The sequence below is a fragment of the Nerophis lumbriciformis genome, linkage group LG19 (genome assembly GCF_033978685.3).
Source record: "Nerophis lumbriciformis linkage group LG19, RoL_Nlum_v2.1, whole genome shotgun sequence".
Classification (NCBI taxonomy): domain Eukaryota; kingdom Metazoa; phylum Chordata; class Actinopteri; order Syngnathiformes; family Syngnathidae; genus Nerophis; species Nerophis lumbriciformis.
Window position 1 is genome coordinate 30310110 of NC_084566.2, and position 9412 is coordinate 30319521.

Sequence of the window (9412 nt, forward strand, 5' to 3'; positions counted from 1 at the left end):
AGCACACATGATTGTATTTTTTAATGACAAAAAAAATAATAATTCAAGCGTTGACCGGTCCGCAGCTACAAAAAAAAGGTTGGGGACCACTGCTTTAAGGTATTTCCTGTGGTCCTTGAACGCATCACCCTTTTTTGGCTGTCATTCCACCTTCACGCCCCCTTCCTTCATCCCCCACCTCCCTTTTTATGAGTCCCCTCCTTTCCTCTTAGCCAAAGATCTGTTTCTCGTTATCCTCTGCAGTCTGTCTCAGTCAGAAGACGTAAAACTTAAATAAACACCCCCATCTTTGTCGGCCCCCACACCCGCCCCCCACTCTCGGCTCAGGCCCCACCTCTCGCCACTGTCGTCATCAAAGTCACCTCAAAGTCTGATAACATGTTTTAAAAGCATGCTTTTACCTGGGTCGTTAAAAACCATTAGGTTTCTTGCTTCGGCACAGTTTGAAAAAGATCATCTTGTACAAGCAAAAAAAACACAAAAACCTACTTATCTGATGTGACCTTTGAACCTGCAGTGTCGGACATTTTTGGGTTGGATGTGATTCAATATCAATAGTGTTCTTGCACTGACGTAGAGCCGATTGTACGATTTGTATTTGGTAAATTTGAAAGAAAACAAACAATGTGACCTTTGACCTCAGAGATTTTTGCGTTAATGTATTTCCAAATCAATAGAAATCTTAGTCAAAATCAGCAGAGTTCTTGCCCTGACAGAACAATAATCTCAGAGATTTGCATCTCCTGCTCTAATTCGACCCCCAGCTACCTCGCTTGTGTGAGCAAAAGATCTTCGTCAAAATCAATAGGCTTCTTGCTGTGACAGAAACATTAAATGAATGCAAGTGTGACGTGTGATCGGAAAACGTATGGTTTTCACCTTTGACCTCAGCTGTACATGTAAAACCATGAATACATGCAGTTTGTAAAAGCAGTAGTGGTCTTGTTCCTCTGCCAAACAAAACCTAAACGTACGACGTGCATGATCTGTTATGACCTCAGGAATCCTGGCACCAAGTTCTTAGTCAAACTCAACGTTGTTCTTGCTCCAGCCGAGAAGAATAATCCCTGAAAGATTGAATATCATGGACTAATTTGACCTTTGACTCCAGTTACCTCATGAATCGCGTGTGTGTGTGTGTGTGTGTGTGTGTGTGTGTGTGTGTGTGTGTGTGTATGTGTGTGTGTGTGTGTGTGTGTGTGGTTTTTTCCCAGAAAGTTGGAGGAAGTTTGACGGGTCAACGGAAAAATTTACGAAATTCCATCCATCCATCCCTCTTCTTCCGCTTATCCGAGGTCGGGTCGCGGGGGCAGCAGCCTAAGCAGGGAAGCCCAGACTTCCCTCTCCCCAGCCACTTCGTCCAGCTCTTCCTGTGGGACCCCGAGGCGTTCCCAGGCCAGCCGGGAGACATAGTCTTCCCAACATGTCCTGGGTCTTCCCCGCGGCCTCCTACCGGTCGGACGTGCCCTAAACACCTCCCTAGGGAGGCGTTCGGGTGGCATCCTGATCAGATGCCCGAACCACCTCATCTGGCTCCTCTCGATGTGTACGAAATTGACACACAAATTCACACAAGCATTTTCAATTGGATTAGCAGAGTAATTTTTCTCAAGATATTGGTCTAGATCAGTGGTGTCTAAACTAGTGTTTTTCAACCTTTTTTGAGCCAAGGCATATTTTTTGCATTGAAAAAATCCAGAGGCACACCACCAGCAGACATCATAAACTCAGTTGACAGTTAAAAGTCGTTGTCGCAATTGTTGGATATGACTTTAAAGCATAACCAAGCATGCATCACTATAGCTCTTGTCTCAAAGTAGGTGTACTGTCACGACTTGTCACATCATGCCATTACTTATTTTGAGTTTTTTGCTGTTTTCCTGTGTGTAGTGTTTTAGTTCTTGTCTTGCGCTCCTATTTTGGTGGCTTTTTCTCTTTTTTTGGTATTTTCCTGTAACAGTTTCATGTCTTCCTTTGAGCGATATTTCCCGCATCTACTTTGTTTTAGAAATCAAGAATATTTCAATTGTTTTTATCCTTCTTTGTGGGGACATTGTTGATTGTCATTTCATGTTCGGATGTACATTGTGGACGCCGTCTTTGCTCCACAGTAAGTTTTTGCTGTCGTCCAGCATTCTGTTTTTGTTTACTTTGTAGCCAGTTCAGTTTTAGTTCCGTTCTGCATAGCCTTCCCTAAGCTTCAATGCCTTTTCTTAAGGGCACTCACCTTTTGTTTATTTTTGGTTTAAGCATAAGACACCTTTTACCTGCATTTACAAAGCAATTAGCTACCTGCTGCCACCTACTGATATGGAAGAGTATTACACGGTTACTCTGCCGAGCTCTAGACAGCACCGACACTCAACAACAACACATAATTTGCAGACTACAATTACTGGTTTGCAAAAAATATTTTTCACCCAAATAGGTGAAATTGGGAGATTATCTAATTTCACTTATTTGGGGTAAAAACATTTTTTGCAAACCAGTAATTATAGTCTGCAAATTATGTGTTGTTGTTGAGTGTCGGTGTTGTCTAGAGCTCGGCAGAGTAAGTAGGTGGCAGCCGGTGCTAATTGCTTTGTAGATGTCGGAAACAACAGGAGGCAGTGTGCAGGTAAAATTGTGTCTAATGCTTAAACCAAAAATAAACAAAATGTGAGTAAAGCATCCATCCATCCATCCATCCATCTTCTTCCGCTTATCCGAAGTCAGGTCGCGGGGGCAGCAGCCTAAGCAGGGAAGCCCAGACTTCCCTCTCCCCAGCCACTTCGTCCAGCTCCTCCCGGGGGATCCCGAGGCGTTCCCAGGCCAGCCGGGAGAGATAGTCTTCCCAACGTGTCCTGGGTCTTCCCCTCCTACCGGTCGGACGTGCCCGAAACGCCTCCCTAAGGAGGCGTTCGGGTGGCATCCTGACCAGATGCCTGAACCACCTCGTCTGGCTCCTCTCGATGTGGAGGAGCAGCGGTTTTACTTTGAGCTCCTCCTGGATGACAGAACTTCTCACCCTATCTCTAAGGGAGAGCCCCGCCACCCGGCGAGGGAAACTCATTTCGGCCACTCGTACCTGTGATCTTGTCCTTTCGGTCATGACCCAAAGCTCATGACCATAGGCAAGAATGGGAACGTAGATCGACCGGTAAATCGAGAGCTTTGCCTTCTACAAAGTAAACAAAAACAAAATGCTGGACGACAGCAAAGACTTAATGTGGAGCAAAGACGGCGTCCGCAATGTACATCCGAACATGACATGACAATCAACAATGTCCCCACTTATTATTTATTATTAGCCTTTATTTAACCAGGTAAAATCCCATTGAGATCAAAGATCTCTTTTCCAAGGGAGACCTGGCCAAGAGGGCAGCAGCAAGGTTACATTAAAAACAGTAAACAAATACATAAAACATCACATTTACAACATTAAAACTTGCTCACATGACACATGTGCATACAGACAAGGTAGACTGCAATCCTTTCACAGAAGCTTTAAGCTCATTCAACGTAACTAGGGTTTGAAGTTTAATGTTCGATTGTAGGTTATTCCAAGCCTTCGGTGCTGAAAACCTAAATGCTTTCTTGCCCAGTTCAGTTCTTACTTTGGGGACGACAAATTGCAGAACATTCATTGAACGAAGATTGTGACTTCCTTGTTTCTTTGTTAAAAGACAAGACAGATAAGATGGAGTGATACCCAGAATGGTTTTGTAGATGAAAACATACCAATGATTGAGGCGTCGAGCACATAAAGATGTCCAGTTAACCATTGAGTATAACACACAATGGTGAGTAAGGGGAGCGCAGTTGGTAATGAATCCACGAAGAAGGATAAAAACAACTGAAATATTCTTGATTGCTAAAACAAAGTAAATGCGGAAAATATCGCTCAAAGGAAGACATGAAACTGTTACAGGAAAATACCAAAAAAATAGAAAAAGCCACCAAAATAGGAGCGCAAGACACACACAGACAAGGCAAGAACTAGAAAACTACATGCAGGAAAACAGCATAAAAGTCAAAATGAGTCACGGTGTGATGTGACAGGTGGTGACAGTACACCTACTTTGAGACAAGAGCTATATTGATGCATGCTTGGTTATGGTTTAAAGTCATATCCAACAATTGCGACAGCAACCTTTTACTGTCAACTGAGTTTCGTTTTTTAATTATTTCTGCTGGTGGTGTGCATCCGGATTTTTTCAATGCAAGAAATGTGCCTTGGCTCAAAAAAGGTTGAAAGACACTGGCTAAAATAATCAAAGTAGAAGCGGTTTAATTGGTAACTTGGTCACCACGTATTATTAATGGAATCGAGGCGCCATATCGAATGACCATGTTAAGTAATACGTGGGCATAGCATTTATTTATTTACCTCTATACATACAATCTTTCTTGGTCACGGTGCAAACAAACCATAACCAACACAGAAAGTGTAAACACACGTGGCGCAGAACACATAACCTACTCACTGAGTCACTGAACTATGTACACGCCATAAAAAAATGTTCAAACACCATACTGCATTTAAAGAATGACCTTGATTTACAATCCACTACAAAGCATGATGGGTAATATGCAAGACGCTGTCTTCACACGTGACCATGTTTGGAGCATTTTAGCTGCTTGATATTTCTGATAGATTCCAAAACTTTGAGGAGGTTGTCACAGACATAAACAAGGTATGAGTCGAACTTTCACTTACTGGTATCCAATGTTTTATTGTTTATACTTCATATTTTAGTGACGTTAGGTTAGGCTCGTATGTGGGGGCGTTGTTAATAACGAAGTTAGGTTTAGCGATAGCTTACTTTAATCAATGCAAACGGAAGTGTCTCTGATCATTTCCTGATAATGTTATTAATCATCGATTTGTTACAATCAAGTGTGGCAAAAAAATTCTTGTTGTGTGTGTATTTGTGTGTGCGGGTCTATGTGATTACCCTGGAAAAGTGGGCTTAATCACAGGTTGTACTGTATTAGTATATGTTTGGAAAACGTTCCTCTTAATTCAATTTGGTATTAAAATAATACGCAAATCATTGCGATCGCCGATGACGTGTAAATGAGTAGACAGGCACTGAATTAGAGCACACATAGTTGGAATAAATATGAATTAAACAAAAAGTGAGGTTTTGCCCTAAAATTGTATCTACAGCTAATGTTAGCGTAGGGATTTATATATCAAATGTATTTAAATGATTTATCTAATTACATTACATATATATGTAATATCTATATCACTACACTAACTTCAGAACTGTGTAAATATATACATTGTACTATATACATATTGTATGTTTATGTATGGATGATTATAAATGTGATATTATATATATATATATATATATATATATACAGTATATATATATATATATATATATATATATATATATACAGTATATATATATATATATATATATATATATATGTATATATATATATATATATATATATATATATATATATATATATATATATATATATATATACTGGTAAAAGCCAGTAAATTAGAATATTTTTAAAAACTTGATTTATTTCAGTAATTGCATTCAAAAGGTGTAACTTGTACATTATATTTATTCATTGCACACAGACTGATGCATTCAAATGTTTATTTCATTTAATTTTGATGATTTGAAGTGGCAACAAATGAAAATCCAAAATTCCGTGTGTCACAAAATTAGAATATTACTTAAGGCTAATACAAAAAAGGGATTTTTAGAAATGTTGGCCAACTGAAAAGTATGAAAATGAAAAATATGAGCATGTACAATACTCAATACTTGGTTGGAGCTCCTTTTGCCTCAATTACTGCGTTAATGCGGCGTGGCATGGAGTCGATGAGTTTCTGGCACTGCTCAGGTGTTATGAGAGCCCAGGTTGCTCTGATAGTGGCCTTCAACTCTTCTGCGTTTTTGGGTCTGGCATTCTGCATCTTCCTTTTCACAATACCCCACAGATTTTCTATGGGGCTAAGGTCAGGGGAGTTGGCGGGCCAATTTAGAACAGAAATACCATGGTCCGTAAACCAGGCACGGGTAGATTTTGCGCTGTGTGCAGGTGCCAAGTCCTGTTGGAACTTGAAATCTCCATCTCCATAGAGCAGGTCAGCAGCAGGAAGCATGAAGTGCTCTAAAACTTGCTGGTAGACGGCTGCGTTGACCCTGGATCTCAGGAAACAGAGTGGACCGACACCAGCAGATGACATGGCACCCCAAACCATCACTGATGGTGGAAACTTTACACTAGACTTCAGGCAACGTGGATCCTGTGCCTCTCCTGTCTTCCTCCAGACTCTGGGACCTCGATTTCCAAAGGAAATGCAAAATTTGCATGGTTGGGTGATGGTTTGGGGTGCCATGTCATCTGCTGGTGTCGGTCCACTCTGTTTCCTGAGATCCAGGGTCAACGCAGCCGTCTACCAGCAAGTTTTAGAGCACTTCATGCTTCCTGCTGCTGACCTGCTCTATGGAGATGGAGATTTCAAGTTCCAACAGGACTTGGCGCCTGCACACAGCGCAAAATCTACCCGTGCCTGGTTTACGGACCATGGTATTTCTGTTCTAAATTGGCCCGCCAACTCCCCTGACCATAGCCCCATAGAAAATCTGTGGGGTATTGTGAAAAGGAAGATGCAGAATGCCAGACCCAAAAACGCAGAACAGTTGAAGGCCACTATCAGAGCAACCTGGGCTCTCATAACACCTGAGCAGTGCCAGAAACTCATCGACTCCATGCCACGCCGCATTAACGCAGTAATTGAGGCAAAGGGAGCTCCAACCAAGTATTGAGTATTGTACATGCTCATATTTTTCATTTTCATACTTTTCAGTTGGCCAACATTTCTAAAAATCTCTTTTTTGTATTAGCCTTAAGTAATATTCTAATTTTGTGACACACGGAATTTTGGATTTTCATTTGTTGCCACTTCAAATCATCAAAATTAAATGAAATAAACATTTGAATGCATCAGTCTGTGTGCAATGAATAAATATAATGTACAAGTTACACCTTTTGAATGCAATTACTGAAATAAATCAAGTTTTTAAAAATATTCTAATTTACTGGCTTTTACCTGTGTATATATATATACATGGGCAGCACGGTGGAAGAGGGGTTAGTGCATCTGTCTCACAATACGAAGGTCCTGAGTAGTCTTGGGTTCAATCCCGGGCTCGGGATCTTTCTGTGTGGAGTTTGCATGTTCTCCCCGTGACTGCGTGGGTTCCCTCCGGGTACTCCGGCTTCCTCCCACCTCCAAAGACATGCACCTGGGGATAGGTTGATTGGCAACACTAAATTGGCCCTAGTGTGTGAATGTTGTCTGTCTATCTGTGTTGGCCCTGCGATGAGGTGGCGACTTGTCCAGGGTGTACCCCGCCTTCCGCCCGATTGTAGCTGAGATAGGCTCCAGCGCCCCCCGCGACCCCAAAGGGAATAAGCGGTAGAAAATGGATGGATGGATGGATATATATAGAGTGTGCAAAGGGTGGCTATTTTGAAGAAACTAGAATATAAAACATGTTTTCAGTTATTTAACCTATTTTTGTTAAGTACATAACTCCACATAGTTTTGATGGGTTAGGGTTGTATGTATATATATATATATATATATATATATATATATATATATATATATATATATATATATATATATATATTGATGGGTTAGGGTTATATATAAATATATATAAATATATATATATATATATATATATATATATATATATATATTATTTTTTTTATGTATTTGTTTACTGTTTTTAATGTAACCTTGCTGCTGCCCTCTTGGCCAGGTCTCCCTTGGAAAAGAGATCTTTGATCTCAATAGGATTTTACATGGTTAAATAAAGGCTAATAATAATAATTATATATATATATATATATATATATATATATATATATATATATATATATATATATAACCCTAACCCATCAAAACTATGAATGAGCACATGTGGAGTTATGTACTTAACAAAAATAGGTGAAATAACTGAAAACATGTTTTATATTCTAGTTTCTTCAAAATAGCCACTCTTGGCATTCTCTCAATGAGCTTCAAGAGGTAGTCACCTGAAATAGTTTTCATTTCACAGGTGTCATAGTTTTGATGCCTTCAGTGACAATCTACATTTGTACAATGTAAATAGTCATGAAAATAAAGAAAACACATTGAAATGAGACCAACTTTTGGCCTGTACTGTATATGTTGAGAGAGAGAGAGAGAGAGAGAGAGACAGAGACTTCAGAGTTCCCTATGTTTGTATATACGTGTGTATATGTATGTGTGTGTATATATATATATATATATATATATATATATATATATATATATATATATATATATACATACAATTGTGTTCAAAATAATAGCAGTCTCACATCACTAGCAAGATAAATCACTGTTTTTGTTAGAATTTCAACTTCTACACTGCAAGTAAGTTTCTAGAATGTTTAGTAAAGGTATAGAAAACCAACAGACCCAACAGGCATGACATGCATGCTGCTTATTCTGTGAAACTGAATCATTTACTGAAAAGGGCGTGTTCAAAGAAATAGCAGTGCTGAGTTTCATAAGTGACGTCATTGATTATGTGAAAAAAAAAAGGTGTTAAACAGGTGGCCCTTATTTAAGCTTCAAGGCAACTGATGCTGCATATGCTGGCTGTGCATTTGTCCTTGAAAAACAGAGTAAAATGTGTCGTTCCAGACACTGTTCAGAAGAAGAGCGTTCTTTGATTAAGAAATTAATAAAAGAGGGGAAAACCTATAAAGAAGTGCAGAAAATGATAGGCTGTTCAGCTAAAATGATATCAAATGCTTTAAAATGGCAGCCAAAACCAGAAAGGTGAGGAAGAAAAATAAAAACGTCTATTGGAATGGATGGGAGAGTAACCAAAATGGCAAAGGCTCAGCCAATGATCAGCTCCAGGAGGATGAAAGAAGATCTAAGATGGCCTGTGAGTACTGTAACAATCAGACCACATCTATGTGAAGCCAAGCTACCAGCAAGAAGCCCCCGCAAAGTCCCATTGTTAAAAAAAAAAAGACATGCTGAAGCGGTTACAATTTGCCAAGGAACACATTGACTGACCTAAAAAGAAATGGCGTAATATTTTGTGGACAGATGAGAGGAAGATTGTTCTTTTTGGGTTTAAGGGCCACAGACAGTTTGTCAGACGTCCTGCAAACACTGAATTCAAGCCACAGTACACAGTGAAGACGGTGAAGCATGGTGGTGCAGGCATCATGATATGGGGATGTTTCTCGTACTATGGTGTTGGTCCTATTTATCGCATACCAGGGATCATGGATCAGTTTTAGTACATCAAAATACTGGAAGAAGTCATGTTGCCATTTGCTGAAGAGGAAATGCCCTTGAAATGGGTGTTTCAACAAGACAATGACCCCAAAC